Source organism: Adiantum capillus-veneris, chromosome 5 (genome assembly GCF_014529385.1).
Source record: "Adiantum capillus-veneris isolate H3 chromosome 5, ASM1452938v2, whole genome shotgun sequence".
NCBI classification, from domain to species: domain Eukaryota; kingdom Viridiplantae; phylum Streptophyta; class Polypodiopsida; order Polypodiales; family Pteridaceae; genus Adiantum; species Adiantum capillus-veneris.
This window is the reverse complement of record NC_140935.1, coordinates 111,602,168-111,623,580: the sequence shown is the minus strand read 5'-3', so window position 1 is coordinate 111,623,580 and position 21,413 is coordinate 111,602,168. Positions and strand designations below refer to the sequence as shown.

The following is a 21,413-nucleotide window of genomic DNA, read 5'->3' as shown; positions in this document are numbered from 1 at the left end:
TGAAGGTCACCTGCCTTGCGAGTAGCAAGTTTCTCAAGCGCGCGGCATACATCTTCAATGGTAAAGAAGGGAGACATAAATGGAAGGGAGCTACAACCCTCCATCTTATCAACATTGGGTTGCTCATAGAGGTTCTTACAATGCATATACATATCCTCAAGAGTCAAGTCACCAAAGCTCTCAACGCGCTTGCCTTTTAGATTTTGCCAAAACTTGCCACATGCATGTGCTTTCTCTTGTGCTAAAAGAAGTTGTTTTTCGACTTCCCACCTTCTCCTCTTCTTTTGAACAAGTGCTTTGTATGTGTGTGAACATTCCAAGTAAACTTCCTTGTCTTTGATTGCATCCAATCTTAGCATGTGTTTTCGGGCTTGACTACATTCCATGTCAAACCATTTCTTCTTGGTGCTACCCTTCTTAGACCTTTTGCAAGACATGTGTTTCGCCGAAAAGCATTCCTTCGCACAAGAGAAAATTACTTCTTTGAAAACTTTCCACTTGCATTCTAATGTTGGGCTCCCTTGATGCTCTATCATGCTTAACATTTGGTCCACCATATCAGCATATATAAGTGCTCGTTTGAAGTCTAGACGTAGGTACAAATGATTCACATCATGATTGGAGGCTACATGCTCGGGCCGTTTACCACACTTGAGGTCAATACATAACATCCTATGATCCGATTCCGGATTCCATTCACCAAGTGTAAAGCTTTGTATGCATTCTAGAGTGGCTTCTGAGAACAACATATAGTCAATCACGCTAGCACCATTGTGCTTTCTACATGTAAAGTCATTGGTGCCTTGCCATAGAGATACACCATTTGCAATGAGCATTCCGGTACTATTGCACATATGTAGAAGTGACTTTCCATAGTGATCCACTTCTTTTGCATCATTAGAACTTCGATTATACATGTATGAGTCATCCACTCTTCTTGATACATGCGGCATGTCGACTTGTTGTGTGTCGTGTTGTAACATATTTGTGCGAGCATTCATGTCTCCAAAAACAATGACTTCACCTTGATCCTTGTAATAAGCAATGTCTTCCTCTAGTTCAACAAAGGGCTGATCTCTATCCATATTCAAGCGAGCATAAAAGTTGGAGTCATAGTGAGGAATGTAGCAGCCGGTCACAAACATGACTTGACCATTTGGTGGGCTGATTTTCAGCCATAAGTAGCGTTTATACTTATCTTCTTTGACAATGGAAAAGGGTGCAGAAAAATTGTGAGAGGGAGAGAGAAAAGGGTGCAGAAAAATTGTGAGAGGGAGAGACGGAGAGTGTTTTGTTTTCTTTTAAAAAAACAGAGGAAAAGAGAGGGAGTGGAGGGGAGTTTTTTAATTTTAAAAAAAATACCCTATCAAAATCACTAGTGGAAGGGCATGGTGGCAAGGGTATTGACACTACAAGTTTTTGGTGATACCCTTTGGGTTAACCAATGCACCCGCAACATTCATGACACTTATGGATACTGTCTTGAGGCCATATTTGGGCAAATTTGTCATTGTTTTCCTCGATGAAATTCTAGTTTATAGTGCTTCTAAAGAAGAACACTTACAACATCTCAGGCATGTATTTGAGTTGTTAAGCACAAACAAGTTATATGCCAAGGAATCTAAATGTGATTTTCTCAAGGATGAAATTAATTATTTAGGGCATGTTATTTCAGCTAATGGCCTATACATGGATCAATCCAAAGTGGATACCATCTGGAAATGGCCACTTCCTAAAAAATTGGAAAAATTACAGATCTTTTTAGGCTTTGCAGGATTTTACCGAAGGTTCGTTAAAAACTATGCTTGCATTGTTGTTCCTATGACGGATCAACTAAAAGGCAAAGGTAAAGCTTTTCAGTGAGGATCCACTCAGCAGCACAGTTTCAAAACGCTCAAAGATGCATTAGCTACAGCTCCTATACTGGCTATTGTAGATTCTTTGAAACCATTCGTTTTGGAAACCTATGCTAGTGATCGTGCTATTGGATCAGTCGTGTTACAAGACGGACGGCCGATTGCATTTGAAAGTAAGAAGCTTGATGCAGCTCAGTAGAACTATTCTAAATACGAACGCGAACTCTATGCAATAGTGTCTGCATTAAAGACATGGCGGCACTATCTGTATGGTGCTCAGTTCGAGATGGTGTTTGACCATGAAAGCATCAAATGGTTTACACAACAAACACATTTAAAGGGTCGAAAAGCCAAGTGGGCCGTGATCCTTCAGGAATATGACGCCAAATTAAGGTATCGCAAAGGCCGATACAATGAGTGACAGACGCTCTAAGTCAAATGCCAGAGATCAATTCGCTCTTGTTCACGAAACTTCGTAGTGAATTTTCAGATTCTCTCAAGGGCAAATATGAGCAAGATGAAACATATTCCAAAGTGTGGAGCCATGTTCAAAAGAGGGATCCTTCTCACTCCAATGCAGGTAGTGTACAGTTAACCTCAACACCTAGAGAGAGAGAGAGAGAGAGAGAGAAACTCCAGTATCCCACGTCATCTTCAGTAACTGAAAAACCAGGCCACACCCCAAAAGGGAGGGAATTGATAATATTCTTTATGGACATTTTGTTCAAATTGCACTTATTCTTTGGTTTTCAATATATGCTAACAAGCACAAGTAACTTGCATTGTCTGAGATAACATTTTCAATGACATGTTAACATGCTTATACCCCACAAAGAAAATATAATTAAGATAATACTTTTCTCAAAATAATATGGGTTGATCTCCTCTTGCGAATTGTCTCAACCTTACACGCACTAACCTTGACTAGCCGCTACTAGCTTTCCTCTATACCGCTACAACTCCCACTATACTTGGTTGCCTTAACAGAAGGAAAAAGATCAATTAAATTTAAGAAAATATGAGAAAAAATAGAAATCTGTGTACTTTTTCTAATAAAGCCATCACTTCTTTTCGAATGCCCTTTCATGTGCTAGTGGAGACTCCATAGGCATTTCTATATATGCACATAGCTTGACAAAAACCCATTCAAATCAAAGCCCAATTTGAAAATCCACAAAGTTAAACATAAAACTCAAAACAAGTGATGAAAAACTTGGGGGAAAACTTACTTTTCTTATATGTACAAGCAAGGTATTGCAGCGCATAGTCTACCCTCAACTAATTGCACCACAGGGAGCTGCACACAACAAAGCTACCATAACTCAAACCAAGATGAAGAGAGGTCAATATGAAAATCTAAGCTCCACTTTAATCAACCATTAAGGAGAGGCATACTCTCAACTCACCACATGAGGCTCTCATAAAGCAACAGTGGCACCTCCTCAACAAACCCCCCCACCTTTCACTACAAGCTACTTAAACATGGAGCTTCTTCTTCCCTGATGAGCTCCACCCTTCACTCATGACCCAAAGTTGAGAAAATGTTCAGTTTTCTTCATATTTTAACTACACTTACTTACTCTTTGAATTCTCAACACTTCTATGTTCAAGAGCAGTCATACAATCCAATACAACATGTCAAACTCCATACACACTTGTTGTAACTTACTTCCTTAGAGTTGTCACAGAACTCTCCTTACCAATTGTGCTAAAGAGAGTATACCCATCAATCAATTGTACAATCAATATCAAATACACAACGTAACATCAATACTAAAGGGAAGAGTAAAGGAACCACCTAGGGGAACTACAACATTCCCACAAAGATTGGAATTGGTTGCCCCAATGTTGGAGCTCTCATAAGGGATGTAGGGGAGAACCATCCAAATGTTGATAACTACGGAAGTAGGAACTCGATGTCTCCGCCAACTATTTTGCATGGAAATCCGTCATCAATAGGATCTCAAAAAATCTGGTGTTGAACATAAAGACTACTACCCAAAAGAATTGCAAAAGTGCCACAAATGATGCTGACAAGCTCATAAAAGGGCAAAATAATGACCAAATTTATAGGGCCACACTACCATTGATGAAGAGAGAACATAGAGATAGAAGTAGTCCACATTCCAATGAAACCTCCTTGTATTTTTGTCATTGTTGGTTAATAATCTAACACCACATGCTCCAGCTCTAGATCTCATCCTCATAAGAAAAATGATCATACAAGAATTGTTACTAGAGATAGAAGTCCCCCTCTGTGTGGCAAAGCCAACACAACACATGCACTGAAACATGCATCGTCAGCTGCATGCCAGATGAACAAGAGCCAATTCTGGAACTAAGGATTCGATACTCAAATGGAAAAGAAAAAATCACTTCTAGGACAAATCCACAATCTGGTATAAAGTGAAACTAAATTGTCAACGTGTTACTCATTGGATAGATAGCTCCATTAACAACTCCAAGAAAGAAGTGCATTTGGAAGAGGCACTACAAATCTACCAATCCAGAAGAAAACACAGCCATAGAAACATACTCCAAAAGTGTTGAAGAAGGTCCTACTACTATCCAAAGACTTCTCTTAGGAGAAGAAGACTATAATATAAATGGTTCCCCCACTAGATCCAAAAGCTGTATGCATGCTTCCCTTGCAGGAAGCACAACAACAAAACTCCATCTAGGAAATTAAAAAAAATTCAAAAATAACCCCCAACGGGTTCCCCTTGGTGAAGAGAGGTCAGGGTAATCAAAGGTAGAAGATCGGGAAGTCATATACTGGGGTCCATATCATCCACATACTCAAATCATCCCCAAACTGGGTGAAAGTCCAAGAAAAAACAGCAAGCTTCTTCTCTCTCAATCTAGTCCAAAGCAACATTGGATCAGTCAATACCGAGCATCTAGGGTGGTCGTGACAATCAGGGCTCTGATACCATGTCACAATACACAACAAAAGATGCACGCCTCCAATCTAGGCCACCTCGACTCTGATTTGGGTCAACTCTGATAAGATCCTTCAACACTAGAGAACACCTGCAATGTCACGTACATGAACAAGGTAATTGTGGAGAAGAGAGATCGTTGAAGTAGAAAGAGACGGGACATCTGATAATGAAAGAGAGAGAGAGAGAGAGAGACAGAGAGAGAGAGAGAGAGAAAGAAAGAGACATTAGGAGAAATATGAACCTTGCATGGGCCTTGTAAGGAATCCTAATTTTTAGGGATTAAGGCTAATGTTGTGTGGGATTTAGGGGGCAAGGGCATTGAAGAAGGTAGTTTTGAGTAGGCTTTTCTAGCCTTTTTTTTAAACAAATGTAGGATGTGGACCTAAAGGGTTACTTTCTCTCTCTAGATTTTTTTTTAAGTGAAGGAAGCATAGGGGTGTGTTCACATCAGCAAAAACGTGGGTCACAAAGAGTCAAAATTTGACTTTTAAAAAAAAAAACATTTTTACTTATTTTTTACTTAAAACACTCTCCCAACATATATACATATCCAAAAATCATTTTTTGACCCATTTTTTAACCCACAAGCTTAGAAAGTCCATTTTTTCAAAAATCTTTTTCGACAAAAAGTAATAAACATTTTGTTCTCTCCTCCTCCTCCCTCCTCCCTCCTCTCCTCTCCCTCCCTGCCCCTACCTTCCTCCTCCTCCCCAATCTCTCCCTCCCCCCCCCTCCCTCCTTCTCTCCTCCCATCTTCCTCAACCTCTCTACCCTTCCCCCTCTATCTTTTCATCATTTGCTTCCTCACGCAACAGCTTCCATGGTGCTCACGGACATCACAAATGGTTTGCTTCCACCACCATGTACTCCGCACACCAAAACCATACATATTCGCTTACCCATGGCATTTGCACCGAAGACCACTAGTGAAGGTGATCAAAGGTCATCACAGGAACGTCGCACCACTTGTGAGACCAATGTTGACATTTGGGTGGATGACCATTTGTACCCTTACGATCCTATAAGCCGCTTCCATCCACCGTTTAATAGCCTTTTCACATTTCTTCAATTTCTTGGGAGGGGAGAAGCATGCTTGTTAGACTATTGCAAGCGGTTGTGTATGGGTGCAGGTGCTTCTTTGCATATGTGGACGCACGAATGTGAAGCTCTTCACCTCAAGACAACAGCATTACAAGAGAGTGTTGCCTCTTCGGAGAGGGTAGTTAAAACTCTTGAACAACAAATGCAAGAAAAGGAGTCCCACATCCAGAAGCTTACCAACACCATCACATACTTGAAAGAAACACCCCTTGGTGCAAGGGAACGCAAACGCACGTATTCATCCATTGAAACTCTTGCACATTCGGGAGGAGCATGCAAACGACGAGTTACAGCCACAAGGTGATTTGGTCTTTACTTGCATGATGCATTCTTACTTCACACTATTTTCTAAAATTTATGTTTATTTGTTGCTAGAAACTTCATCCAGGAGGCATGTGGTGGAACAAGCCAAGATGATCGAGTCAACCTTCTCACTAGTTGTCTCAATACCCAGGACGTGATTTCTATCTTACAATCACCTGGAGGTAAGCACATTAAGGATGCAGTCACCAAGGAACTTATGCATAAATTAAGAAATGTGGTTAGTGATGATGACGTTCAATAAGCTTGTGATGAGGCTGGAATCAGCACCAAAGCCTATCAGGCTATTTTCCAACTCTTAAAGGATGTCCTAAAAGAACATGGCATTGTGAAAAACCTATTTCCCGTTCCTCACAAGGTCAAGCTCGCAAAGAAGGCCACAAACGAAGATGTGTTCTCCCGCATTGGGACAGACCTACACATTGAGGACACAATGCTAACTTCCCTTTATGCTTTGTGCGCAACAAAGACAAGGGGAAAAGTTAAGAAACAATCCATAAAACCTTCGGAGAAGGGCTTTCCTTACACAATGTGAAACAATATTTTCGTGGATCTTAGACGGCTTCAAGAAGCCATGCTTAGATTTTACAAGTTACCTGAAGAAGGTGACACACTTTACTTTTTTCTTTGGTATTATTCTTATCATAGACTCTAAAGTTTAAGGTCTTAGCACTATTCATTTTGTAGTGCTTGACACAAAAGTCGCTTTTGTGTTGAAACTCGATGAGTGTCAAATAGTGAAAGGTCGAAGGTTAGAGAGGCTAAGTGACACTCTAATGAACGAGGCCCTTCTGCAAACCAAGCGAAGGGATTCAGTAGAGCCATCTCCCACCCCATCTTTTAGCGTGCAATGAGAGAAAGACATTTGGTGGTTGGATGCTATTGAGGTGCCCAAAGAGACCAATGGAGTACTTTCATGGATTTTTGAGAGAACTCCATGGATCACAGAAGTAATACACTCCCAAATTGAAGGTCAGAAGTTGGAGTTTGAGGGTTTTGGTAGTTATGATGTGGAGTGGCACTTAGGTGGGGATTTGAAGACCATAAAGTGTTTGCTTGGCTGCAAACAAGGGGCTTCTTCTCTCATGCCTTGTCCATTTTGCACTCGAGGGTACAAACCTAATGGACAAAAATCACATAAGAGCACTACAAAGGCCGGCTCCATGCTTCCATGGCAAGGGCATGGAGAACAAGGGTTAGATTGTCGTGATGTCGGAGATGAAGGTAGAGAATGGGAAGCATCTATTCTGAGATGTCCCATTCTCAATGCCCCAGACCATGATCAAAAGGACCACGCTTGGAATCCAATATTTCGATTTCCTCTATCAAATGTACATTTTTGTACATTACACGCATTCATGCGCATTTTTGATAGGCTATTGAAGCTCCACATTGACTATGCTTTCACAATGAAACAGTTGGAAAAGTCCCAAGAAGCGATCGAAAGAGTGGAGGTACTCTTGAATTCCATTGGCTATCACGGTGGAAATGTGTCTATCGTTGCTGCAAAGAACACAGGGGGGGCCCATGAAATTGCTCAACAAGTGTCAATGAGTGGACAAAAAGCTAGACACTTTTTGAAGAAAGTTTCCCAAGGAAAGCCAAGTCGATATGATGCTCAAAACAGCTCCAACCAGCAGGCAGGTAACCTTTGGGAGCTTTGGAAGGAGTTATGCAAAGCTACTACCGACAATGATTCAAATGGAGAGCTTGCAAACAAGCGCAAGCAAGTTTGGGCATATTTTGATAAAATGGTCAAGCTAATGGGCCTTAACAGCACAACAGAAGAACAACGCCAATCATTTCAAGAAGCCTTGGAGGATTTTACCAAGGTCTTCACCCTTTCTTGGGGTGAAAATAACATCACACATTACATGGTAAGTCATTTTACATGGTGTATTCATTACAAGGGATTGTTTTTATTTAATAATGTGGATTGTTTACTCATGTGAACAACATATCTTGTTTGCGCATGGTGCATTTTTTATGCACAAGTATGGATCACTTGAAATTTTTAGCACTCAAGGCATGGAGAAGTCCCATTATCCAGCAAGGGGAGTGTACTTCAAAACTATCGACATGGTGGTGGAATGGTGCAATCCATTTATTTGGAGGAAATGTTCAACTGGTTTTTTCGCACAACATTTGCTCGTAAGCTCATAATGGAGCGTGGGTGACAATCCAAGATTGCTATTGAAGTGCGGAAATTGAGTCGTCAAGAGCATAGCAACAAGTGTCAAATGTCGCAAGGTCCCACCAAGCATGCTGCATGGCGGCGATGCAGAGTGCGACAAGGATCAAAGTGGATATTGCGCGAGTCACTAAACATGAAAGCAGGGTCCAACTCTTAGCGACATGTTTATTTAAAAAATAATACTTTCAAAAAAAAATTAGTGTGAACAGGGCCCTTATAAATATTGCATGCTCTCATAAACCACTCATTTCTTAAGAACAGGTGAGCTCCTACCAACGAAATGGCGCGCACCAAACAAACCGCGAAAGAGCATCCGCCTGCCAACAAAAACACCCTCCAAGGATGTGAGAAGCCGTCATGGCTTAAAGGCACAAGAAAACGGCCACGAACGCCTGGCCGTTCTAGGAACTCATCTGGTAGTGGGCATGGTGGTAGGGCACGAGAGTCATCCAGGATTGTTGAATCTCCACCTCCTCAAGATATAACACCTAGAAGGAGAATGAAGCAACGTGCCCAGCGCTGGAGAGAAGAAGAGGGCCAGCAAACAACAGAATCCGATAGGGAGCATCCTTCGCGCCACCAATCACAAGCAGGACCATCCAGGACTCGGGTGGTCCATATAGACACTGAATCAGAGAGTGAGCCACCATGGCTGCGAGATAAAATACCGCGCACACACCGGGTGGCCGTTGGGGGAAGACATTGCCTCGAGGCCAGAGAGCTCTCTCCACACGACAAGATCGGCAGCCAAGGGAAGAGGAAGAATCAGAAGAGGCTGCAGAACCAGCCCCTAAGCATGTAAACAGGCACAAGTCTAAGTTTTTGAAGAAGCCTAAACGCCGCCCGCCAGCAAATGTGCAAGTGCCCCCAAGACAACCGCAACGGCGCCGAAAAATAGCAAGGGCATTTGCAAAAATCCGCCACTACCAGAAGACGACGGAGCTTTTGATTCGATGCGCCCCCTTTGCTCTCACTGTGAAGGAGGTGCTTCAAAGCTATGGGAATCAGTACAGAATGCAAGCAATAGCGCTAGAGGCTATTCAAGAAGTTGCAGAGGCCCACATCATTTCGGTGTTGGAAGATACCAACCTATGCGCCATTCATGCAAAGCGAGTGACAATATAGCCAAAAGATATGCAGCTTGCACGTCGATTGCGACGAGACTTCGAGCATTAGCCGAAGTTACCCCTCTTTTTGTATTGCACACCCTTATCTTTGTAATGATTTGACTTTCCAATGACAATATGATCAACATTTGTGTCTTCTGTGTCTATTATCTTTGTAATGAAATGACTTTGTAATTTCAAGTTCTGTATGTAATTTCAGTAATTTCAGTAAATTTGTGCTTTTTAAGTACCCTTGGGGGTAGATAAGCCTATAAGGGGCAAAAAAAAGCCTGGCCACAAGGGCGCGCAAATGGCTCATCCATCAGTTTTGGATGGGCCATTTGCACGCACTTGTGGCCATGCTTTTTTTTGCCCCTTGTAGGCTTATCTACCCCCAAGGGTACTTAAAAAGCACAAATTTACTAAAACCTGTTGGTTTTGCAACATTATTTTATATGGATCCTTATGGACACCCTTTTTTGGCCATTTCAAGCTTTGAATTCCCTATAGGATATCAAAAAAAATAACATATTGTGAAACCAAGTGTCTATGCAACATTAATTTGGATTTTTCAAATGTCCAATGTAATTGGACTTTTTGGTGCAGGGGTGAACTAGGTAGAGCTAAAGCAGGTGATAGTGTGCTGGAAACTTCATTTCATAATTGATTTCACCTTTTCTAGTGTCCTTGAGTGTGAACATATGCTGGAATTGCCATAAAAAGGGTGCATCTAAATTAATGATGCCATACCTATTCAATTCAATAAATTTGTGCTTTGTAAGTATCCTAGGGGGTAGATAAGCTACCAAGGGCAAAATAAAGCCTGGCCACAAGGACGCGCAAATGGCCCATCCAAAACTGATGGATGGACCATTTGCGTGCCCTTGTGGCCAGGCTTTTTTTGGCCCTTGGTAGGCTTATCTACCCCCTAGGGAACATAAAATACCTAAATTTACTGAAATTGACTTAAATTACATACAGAACTTGAAATTACAAAGTCACCAATCAAAACAATTTTCATATCACCAATTGAAACAATTTTCAAGATTGACAAATCACATTCAAAAGAATTTGCAAGATAGAGAGACAATTTCAAATATTTTTTATTACTTCCAAAACGGTGATTTTACATCATGTATCTGAGGAGTTCATAATTTTTTTGACCATTTCTTGGCGCCTATTTTGCGCGTAAGGAAACTCCCCAGTCAAGAGGGACTGCGCTATGGCCTTTGGGTCAGTTGAGCCAATGGAAGCATGTATCCCTATCGGGGCAAGCACTTTACCACGAAAGACAGTGCCAAACGATGTGCATACAAGGGATCTACGCACTAGGAACACTTGATGCGCAATTTGAGCAATGGTGCTCAAACACAAAAACTTGCCCAAAGCTTTTAATGACCAAGTCATAAAATGGGCTTGGGGAGTAATTTCATTATGGATAATGGCCACATCGCCAGGGGGGAGTTGTCCTAGGTAATGTGCAAGGGAAGCTTGAGGTCCAAAGCCCGTCTGCTTGCCACCCGTCCTTGCAGCAAAATCATCAACCTCCACGACATCCTGTCATAAACCGATGAAGGTTGAGAAAAAAGACAATGAAGGATAAAATAGTAACATGAAAATTAGGAGACAGTTTACCTCCTTCTCCTTGTCGTCCTCCTCCCTGTTGCCCTTTGCATCCAAGTCAATGCTCCCATGCACCATAGATGCGAGCTTTGGATCATCAGATGGGAGGTTGCATAATGTCATAGGCATCCTAGCAGCCTCAACCTTGGCTTGCGTGGCTTGGAATTCTTCATCGGCCACGTGTAGCTGCTCTGCTGCCAGGACCTCCGCACATACAAGTGCATTAGTGTTAGCAACAGAGTCCCCATCTGGCAAGAGCTTGCTTTCTAGGGCATCTGGCGTACTTTCTAAGGGACATTTGGTGTTGTTGCATAGCACGCTCAAGCATTCATCCATGCACAGGCCAAATGCTTTCTCCAAATCATGCAGGAACACATACTCCTCTCCATCCACTAACACTGAGGAGAAGCGGCTGATTTCTACCTCTGGGATAGCCACATCCGTCAGTGATAGTGGCACTAGAGTGTCACTAGAGCCAGCCACAACTATGGATTTCTCAACCACGTCCTCAAGACCCCTAGGGTACTCGAGCCGGTGTGCCTTTCCTTCCGCTGCAGGGTTCATGGGGATAACCTGCTGCTCCTTGGTGTCCTTGATAAAGGACCCAACCTGAAGGTGTGGTAGGCGGAGCTCCTCCAAATCAGGTTCCTCACTCACCAAGAAGATAAATGTTGCGATCCGAGAAAGATACTCCACCTCCAACTTGCGCTTCTTGAGCATTGACACCCCTGGGGCTTGCTCATCCAAGTAATGGCCTGCATCGGTTGCAATTTCTTGGAATCGTTGCAACCGCTTGGAGAATGGGCGATCACCTTTGTGTATAGCGCAAAAGATCGCAAGGCACCCAGATCCCTACATGTAGGGGGATAGATACAGAATATTTTATGATGCTCCTCCATGAACGTAAAAATCTCGGCAAATGCATCCATGTGAAGGGCAACTGTGGCGTCAAGGTCAGGGAGACGAGTAAAAAAGGTGTGGAGGTCCAACTTCCCTTTGCATTTGGTGTCCTCGAGGAAGAGGATGAAGAGTGACAAAGGGGTGGATGTGGCTGCAGATGTAGAGGCTGTGGAAGCATCCATGTCTAGCCTGGGGTGTAGATAAAGAGTGGAGGAGCTCAAGAGTTGCAAAAGTGAAAATAGTGAATGAGTTAGGTGGCACCCCTTTTATAATGGACCCTTTTTTTAAGACATTAAAAAAAAAGGCACTTTCACCAAAAAATGATTTCTCATCCCAATGCAAAAAATTATATTCAAAGGCATGATTTTCCGAAGCAAATCATGTTGATTACAGTGGGCATCAGTTTGAAAATTGCAAGAGTTACAAAGTTATAAGATCGATAGCATAGTTCCATCCATCCCCCAGTCCTCCTCGACCTTCAATTTGTCTTCCATTCTCTTCCCAATCTGCGGACATTCATTACAATAAGCATCCAATGATCGACAAACCATGATGTATTGAAAATGTGGTGGAAGGATTCTCACCTTGTGACCTTGTAAACGAAATTGTGCTTGTTGAAGGGCCTCAAAACCCATAATAACCAAATGTTCTCGAACATTACTGAGAGTCCAATGCTTGTTCACTTGGACTGCCTCCAAAGCATCGTTGGGCATCTTCATTGCAATGTCAAAGCTTGCAATAGTGCCGTCTACACTCTGTAAGGGAGTCCACACTCCAAGCTTGCACATCCAACGATCATAGTGAAATCGTATGTACAAGGAGGTGCAGGATTTCAAATAGCACATTCCAATACCTGAAGCTCCAACCTTACAATGGTACCGGTCCCCGTTGTGCATGCCCTCCACAAAACCCCAGTCCTCTTCTAAAATCCTTCCTAATTCCTCGTAATGCGCATCTTTACATACAAGCATTGTGGTAGTCTCCACAAATCCAAACTCTTTAAAAATGTGGACAAAACAATGAATGGGCAAACACCAACTCAAGCCCACAGACCTAGAAGCTTTAGAGTATTTCAAAGAGTTTTGGACATCCATTATCATCTTTTGCTTGAAAGATGCTACCGACCACAAATCTGGCACCGGCCACTCCATACTTAATAAGGAAATTACTTTGATGGGTTAAAGCGTTCCAAACGCTTGTGTAGAAGTAGGGACAATATAGGAGTGAGAATAGAAGAAAATTCTTCTTTGAACCAGTTTGGTTAGACAAAGATGTGGGAACATTATTGCTCCAATATCCGCATGTATAGCATTGAATGTGCCGGAGAGACTATGTAGTGGCTGCTCCTCCACCAACGTGGATGGAAATATGACTATAAATGCATGACAAATCTTAAGTATGAATCCATAATAACATTACACTGTGATTTCACACTTAGCTTTGTATTCTCAAAACATGTACTTACAATGTGTTGGAAATCGAGGTGGTTGTTGCAAATGCATGGTTGACATTGAGAAAACATGTTGCACAATGGCTACGGTCCCCTTGTCTTTGCGGTTCTTGAAGCCAAGGAGCTTTCCTTTCCAATGAAGATCCAAGTTTGCACGATTCCGCACACGATGAGGGCCAATAGCAGATGGTTGCATGTATACCCAAGCACCTTTGGTGAACTCTTGTGGCACCCACTCATCACCTACCCCTCTAGTGTTGTGGCATGCAAGTGCTGTGACCTCATCCTTTGGCCGCCTTTGCGAAGTAGAGTTGGCCATGGTTGAGCAAGGAAAACTAGGAGGAGGAGAAGGACCTTGCTTGTTGCTACAATGTAGGTGGGATAAAGTGATATGAGAAGGTGGTTAACCCTTGTGGCAATGGGAGGAGAAGATGGATAACCCTTGCTTGGTGTGGCAATGGAAGGTGGTAGGGGAGAGAGGAGCTTCCTTGCTACAGCAATGGAGATGGTGTAGAGAGTGAGAGTGTTGAAGTAGAGGATGAGTGTGACGGTTGCAAACCAAGGAGGGGTTGGAAAAGGGGTTCTAGAGAGAGAAAATCACTTTTTGCCTAAGAACTACTTTTGGGGGAGCTCTGGATAGCAAAAAAAAAAAAAAATCAAAAGTTTTTTAAAATTTTTGAATTTAAGGGTTTTTGGGTACACATTTTGACTTTTTGAGGTCAAAAAATGCTTTATTGACCATAAAATAGTTTTAGGGGGATTTTAAGAAGATGAAATTTGAGTTTGAAAATTTTGAAAATTTTGAAAATTTTCAAATTTTTGAGATTTTTTCAAAACCGGATCAAAAAGGAGGGAAGTTGGAGGTTCCATATGCCCCACCCCCCCCCCCCCCCCCCCCAAGTCTTACCATAGCCCGAGCGAGATTTTCCGAGCAAAGTAGAACCCGAGCAAAGATCTAAATGGAATGGACTTCAGAGCATAAAAACCATGGCAAGGAGAGCATGCTTGATTTAACCTCTCCAACTTAGAGTAGGTGGGAATGTACTTGCCATTCTTCAATTCATCATGAAACACAAGAGGGTTCAAGAACTTGCCACCAAAGTATCCTTGGAGACCTATGGCATTTGCAACTTTTTTGTGTAGGACCAAGGATTAGCCCACTCCACACAAGCAGCATTGCAAAAGAGAATGGAGCAATTGCTCTAGGCTAAGCTCCAACTTGGAACCAAGGGACTCCACCCCATGCTTGCCCCATAAACATTCCCACTACTACTAGCAACTACGTCCTTTCCAAGTTGGAGGGTATCAAAACCATAGTCACCAAGAAGTGATCCGTCAAGCCATTCTTGATCGACAAGGTTGCCACCTCCCCTAACCCCAAGAAGCCACAAATTCTTGTTAGAAGAGGGCGGGAAAAGACCTTCTTGGTGGCCATGCAAATGAGGCGAAGAGCCATTGGAGGGGTTGAAGGAGAGGGAGGGGTAGGACTTCAAGGAAGAAGTTGCTAAAGAAGAGGACGGGGATAGAGCGGTATTGTGCAAAGAAGAGATTGATGAAGAGCTTGTTGTAGCGGCCACCATAGCTACACATAGAAGCGAGCTTACTTGCCAATTGCCTTACCTCACTCTTTTACTTGTAAGGAAAATCCTTTGTGTGTGTGTGCACGGGTGTGCATTCGAACTCAAACATGCCATCCCCTCAAAGATGGCATCTCTCTCTCTCTCTCTCTCTCTCTCTCTCTCTCTCTCTCTCTCTCTCTCTCTCTCTCTCTCTCTCCCCCCTTGATGTGAAACCTCGTCGTTGGGTCCCCTTGATGTGAAACCTCATCGTTGGGTAAAGAAGACCCCTATCTCTAACTTCATGATCGTGCTAACATGCATCCATTCTCTCCTTCTCTCTCTCTCTCTGCGTAAAGACAGAAATTTTCAGAGTTATGGAAGGCGTTTCTGTAGCAGCATTTCCGAAGTGAACAGGTTCAACAAAATTGATTCTCATCTCCTATTTTACATACAATGTCTTCCGGCACTCGCAAGGGTTCTTCTTCTTCAACAAGATCCACAACCATTGTGGAAAGTGATCCAAAATCTCCTAAGTGTGGAGATAGCAACACAACCACCCAACCAACGACATCGGAAACCATGATCATGGCGTACTTGGTATCATTGCAAGAGACCGTAAACAAACAAGGCGAAGACTTACGAGCACTTGCAATGGAGAATGGCACACTAAGGGTACTTGTGGTTGAGAATGAAAATCTCAAGAGGACACTTGAGATGCAAACAACACGTTTGATGCAACTTGAAGAGGAAGTCAAGGAATGTAAACGCTCTCTTGTGGACTTGAATGCTTTGAAGGAGCGGATGAGCAAAGTAGAGCATGACCATGTATTGAAAGAGGAGAAATTTGACACTATGAGCCGGGATGTATGCGACATGAAAAATGTATGCACAAACAAGTCTTGGGCTGATGTATGTGGTAGCAATGTGGTTTCTAATTCCTCACTCATGCAAGCTATGGTTCAAACAAAGAATGTTGAGAAGGTGGATGTGGAGGAGTTGAAGGAACGGGAGCGACGTTCCAAGAACATTGTTATTCGTGGAATTCCCGAAGAGAAGTTAGAGACACCTCCTTCTCTTGCCATTGTTATTGAAGATTTCTTCAAAACCCACTTTGGCATGTCCGGAGTTATGGTCTATGGAGCACATAGAGTGGGGAAGCAAGGAGCTCCTCGCTCGGGAGAACAGCCAATTGTATGCACCATGCCGGATGAGACCAAGCAAAAGATTATCCTTGATAATAGTTGGATCTATTTTGAGGGATACAAAATGTTTTGTATGTGAAGATCGCACTATTAAGCAACAAAATATGCGTCACAAGGCATATGAGGAAAAGAATAATAAAAACAAGGAGATCTCTCATGAAGAAAATGTGCCCAAGGAGGAGGCAAGTCTCTCAAGCAAATAGGGATGCGTGACCTATGAGACCGAGTTACAATTGAAAATATGCTTTTGGAATTGTAATGGATACCCATGGAATGCGGGGGTTGGCATTGATGAACTAACAAGCAAAGCCGATGTTGTACTTCTTGTTGAAACTTGGGAGCATGATACACAAAGGATTGACGGCTTGGAGGATTACAATGTACATTCATTGATGTGGTCAAAGAATCTCAAGCAACGAAGAGGACAAGGAGGGTTAGCATGTATGGTTAAGAAAGGATTGGAAGATTTTGTATCAATTGTGAAAGATGACAAGTACAAACGTTATGTATGGTTGAAAATTATGACACCAAAAAGAGCACCCATTTTTGTAGCCGGTTGCTACATTCCTCATCATGATTCTCCCTTTTATGCTTGCATGGATAGAGATCAACCATTTTCTGATTTGGAAGAGGACATTGCTTATTTCAAAGGTGAAGGTGATGTTATTGTATTTGGGGATATGAATGCTCGCACAAAAACATTGCAGCATGATACTCAACAATTTGATATGCCATACATTTCAAGGGAGTTGGAGGAAGTTCACTTGTATGATCGTACTTCAATGGATGAGAAAGAGCCGGATCACTATGGAAAGTTACTTTTACACATGTGTAATAGCACGGGTATGCTCATTGCCAATGGTGTATCTTTGTGGAGTGGAACTAATGGATTTACATGTAGAAGACATAATGGGGATAGTGTGATTGACTATATGCTACTCTCTGAAGCCATCATGTATCGCATAAAGAGTTTTATGTTTGGTCAATGGACCCCGGAATCCGACCATCGCACCTTATGTATTGACCTTTCATGTGGAGAAGCAACTAAGCATGATAATCTCAGCCAAAGGAAAGAGAAGTTATCACTATGTATGGATTTCAAACGGGCACCAATGTACATTGAAATGGTTGAGCAAAAATTATGGATGACAAAGCTTCAATGTGATGCACCGTTGGAAACTAAATGGGAAGCTTTCAAAAAAGCTATTTGTTCTTGTGCGGAAGAATGCTTTGCCATAAAGCATCTCCATGGTATCAACAAAGATAGATCACGCAAAAGGTGGTTTGATAAAGAATGTCAAGATGCTCGAAAGTCCTTGATAAAGCTTGATGCAACTATGGACAAAGACAACTATCAAAGTCATTTGCATACATACAAGGCATTGATTCAAAAGAAGAGAAAAAGATGGGAAGTAAAGCAACAAGAATTTCAAGTCCAAGAAAAGGCACATGCATGTGGAAGATTTTGGAGAAACTTGAGAGGCAAGCGGATTGAGAATTTTGGTAACTTGAGTCTAGTGGATATGTACACACATTGTAGGCAATTATATGAGCAAGAAAATACTGAAAAAATGCCATTTTATGGTTCACTCCCATGTATGCCGTCTTTTTTTACTATTGAGGATGTATGCGGTGGGCTTGAAAAGTTGGCCACTCGCAAAGCGGGAGATCTTCAAGGTATCAAGCCGGAGATGATCAAATGGACGGGAGATTTTACCCATGAGTGGATGTGTGATATGTTCAACCTTGCACTTCAACATGGTATGCCTTATGATTGGAGTACTAATTGGGTTAAGCCTTTGCATAAAGGAGGGGATGTAAAGAATGTAAGCAACTACCGGACTATAATGATTGGGTCTCTTATGACAAAGTTGTTTGGGTGCATAATGGAAATGAAATTGAGTGATTGGGCTGAAGAGAAAGACAAGCGTGCAAAGGGACAAGCGGGTTTTCATCGATGCCATAGCACCATTGATCATCTTGTCACTCTTCGTGTTCTCATGGAGGAAAGTCGGTTGAAAGGCAAGCGATTGTATTGTTGTTTTGTGGACTTTAAGAAAGCCTTTGATATGATTCCACGTAACAATTTGTGGAGAAGGATGGAAGAACTCCAAGTGCCAAGTGAGTTTATGCTTGCGGTTTCTCGAATCTATGAGAAGGTGATTTGTCAATTGCGCATGGGAAGAGAAATTTCAGAAATTTTTGTAAGCACTATTGGGGTTAAACAAGGATGTCCATTGTCACCAACTCTCTTTGGTCTATGCATTGATCAATTGGAACAAATGGTACTTGACTTTATGTAAGAAGAAGGCATTGAAGAGTTCACTATTTGCAATGCGGTAATCATGCTTTTGTTGTATGCGGATGATGTAGTGCTTCTAGCACACACTTTAGAAGATGCACAAAAGCTTATGGTTGTCCTTGAGAACTTTTGCTTGCATAGTGGGCTGATTGTAAATGAATCCAAAACAAAGGTTATGCTTGTGAAAACCAACCATAAGGAGAAGCCATGCATTGTGTACAACAACGAGACACTTGAAGTTGTTGAGAGCTTTAAGTACCTTGGCCTTGAGGTTCCATCCAATCACAAGTGGCATGAATGTGCTATGCGTTGTTTGGAAGCGGGAAAGAGAGCATATTATGCATTTGAGAACATGTGTAATGCGGGAAACATCAAGTGTTGGGTTCTCAAGAAGTATCTTTTTGATGCATTGGTGACACCGGTTCTTCTTTATGGAGTTGAAGTGTGGGGCGGGAGCATCTCAAAGTCTACTTGGAAAGAGTTTGAGAATGTCCAAAAGCGTTTTCTTACAAACTTTCTCCAAGTTAAGACACAAACACCATATATGCTCCTACTTCTTGAGTCGGGATCTCTTCCAATTGAGGTTATGGGCATGGAAAGGGTTGTGGAGTACATGATAAAGATGCGTCAAAACCCCTCACATCGACTTCCTACAATTGCATGGGAAGCAAGCAAAAAAGTTCAAAAGACGCATAAAAGCAAGATCTTGAGCACGGGATGGATGCAAGACATAAAGAAGTGGTTTGGGAGATGGGATGCATTACACTTGCTACATGATGCTTCAATTGACTCTCAAGTGAATGAAGCTTTTCTACAACGCCAATGTATTACGGCTTGGGAGAAATCCGGTGGGTCACGCTTCATACATTACACCACCTATATTGCCCCCAACTACAAAACCATGTTCTTCGCTGAGAGAGGAAACCGTACTCACACTTACATGCTTGAGCCTATTCCCTTGTCCGCGATACGCACTATCGCAGTAATTCGGCTTAGCTCCCATTTCCTTCGATGCGAGATAGGGCGTTGGGGCAATGGAGAAGAGTCAAATCGATTGTGCACATTATGCTCACTGCAAGTTCGAGAGTCTGAGTACCACACACTACTAGAGTGCTCAGCTTTTGATCACATCCGAACTTGCTTCTCTCACATTTTCAGCCATAACTTAGACCTACACACTTTCCTCTCCCAGCCAAAGTGTGGGCTCTCTATTGCGACTCTCATCACTACAATTTTGGAGCATCGAGAGTCACTCATCAGCCATACACATACTACAACACATGTAACTTTGGTCCCATAGGTCATATTTGACCTCCGAGGACGATAATAAAATCTATCTATCTCTCTCTCTCTCTCTCTCTCTCTCTCTCTCTCTCTCTCTCTCTCTCTCTCTCTCTCTCTCTCTCTCTCTCTCTCTCTCTCTCTCTCTCTCTCTTTAAACCTAAAGGTTTTCAAGTAGGCAAAAAGTGGATGCTGTAAAAGATTTTTTAACAAAATAGACTGATAGCTCCTGCCTTTGCATGTTAAATAGCTCTTTTGAAAGTAACCTTCTAACACATGCATTACTTATTTGAACACCACATGTGATCTTGCTCACTCTGGACACAATTGCATGTGAAAGAACCTCAAGGAAGTGGTCAATTATACGACCCAATTTTTCTCTTTCCTTCTGCTCAGCTTTCACCAATTTAAGCATGACTTTTCTTGCAATTCCTTGGGGAGGTGTGAATGCTTCATTGAGAGGTCCATAACACATTTGATTTGTTGGTTATGGGCATCAACCACTGACTATGAAAGGCGTGCTAGAGCCTCCTTTACATCCAAATCATGGGAGCCCTAAGGTACCCCCCACACAGAGGAGGGTCATTTGTAATTTCTTGCAAATTTCAATGGCCACTTCATTGACACACGCAAAATGCCATAAATCAGTAATTGGAAGGAGGGGGGGGGGGGGGGGGCAAGGCTTATTACATTGTAGTTGCCTCACTCTAGTGCCCAACTGTGTGCCTCGGGATCTCAAAAGATCTTCAAATTGCACTCTTGCTCCATGTTCAAGATTGACATGAGAGTGTTTTATCCTTGAAAGCCTCAGTTTTCTCACATCTCTCTACGCTCAATCCTCCTTCCCCCCATCTCTCTCTCTCTCTCTCTCTCTCTCTCTCTCTCTCTCTCTCTCTCTCTCTCTCTCTCTCTCTCTCTCTCTCTCTCTCTCTCTCTCTCTCTCTCTCTCTCTCTCTCTCTCTCTCTCTCTCCGCATTCCATGACTTCTGTAAAAGCAGGACGTGCAAATTTAGGAGATTGATAGCATTGGAAAACTACCTTCGTGTGACTACACATACATAATTTTCACATCCGTCAATCAGTCCCCCTCACATACAACATAACGCAGAAAATGTTGGCACGCTTTGTCGAACGCTCTGGAGATTCGAGACTTCATGCTATGCTATACCCGGATCCCATATGGTAGTTTGGCTCTTCACCAAGTAGCTCTGCAGGTAGGCGGACAAGTTTGCTGGCGTCCAATACTGCATCGGATACTCTGTAGCAAGGACCAACGTCAAAACTTACCCTGCATCGTTTCCTACTACCTACAAGGACCGCACACAGGCATGCAGACAATCCTGAGCAATATGTGGCAGATCTCCACATGTATACTGCCAGACGCTTTCCAATAGTCCTTGTGCTCTCATCGGTTGCGAGGATACCCTTGCCAGAGGTCGCAATGTACTTGGCAGTGGCAATAAGCAGCTACGTATTTACCCTCGAACGCGGCCATGGCGACTATAAGCTAGCAGGGTAGGTTCTCTCTCTCTCTCTCTCTCTCTCTCTCTCTCTCTCTCTCTCTCTCTCTCTC

General features: G+C 42.5%; 1 pseudogene; it reads right to left on the bottom strand.

Annotated features, from left to right (window-relative positions):
* Positions 1–14,467: 14,467 nt before the first annotated feature.
* On the bottom strand, positions 14,468–15,076 carry LOC147457916 (chlorophyll a-b binding protein CP24 10A, chloroplastic pseudogene; annotated as a pseudogene).
* Between the last annotated feature and the right edge of the window lie 6,337 nt (positions 15,077–21,413).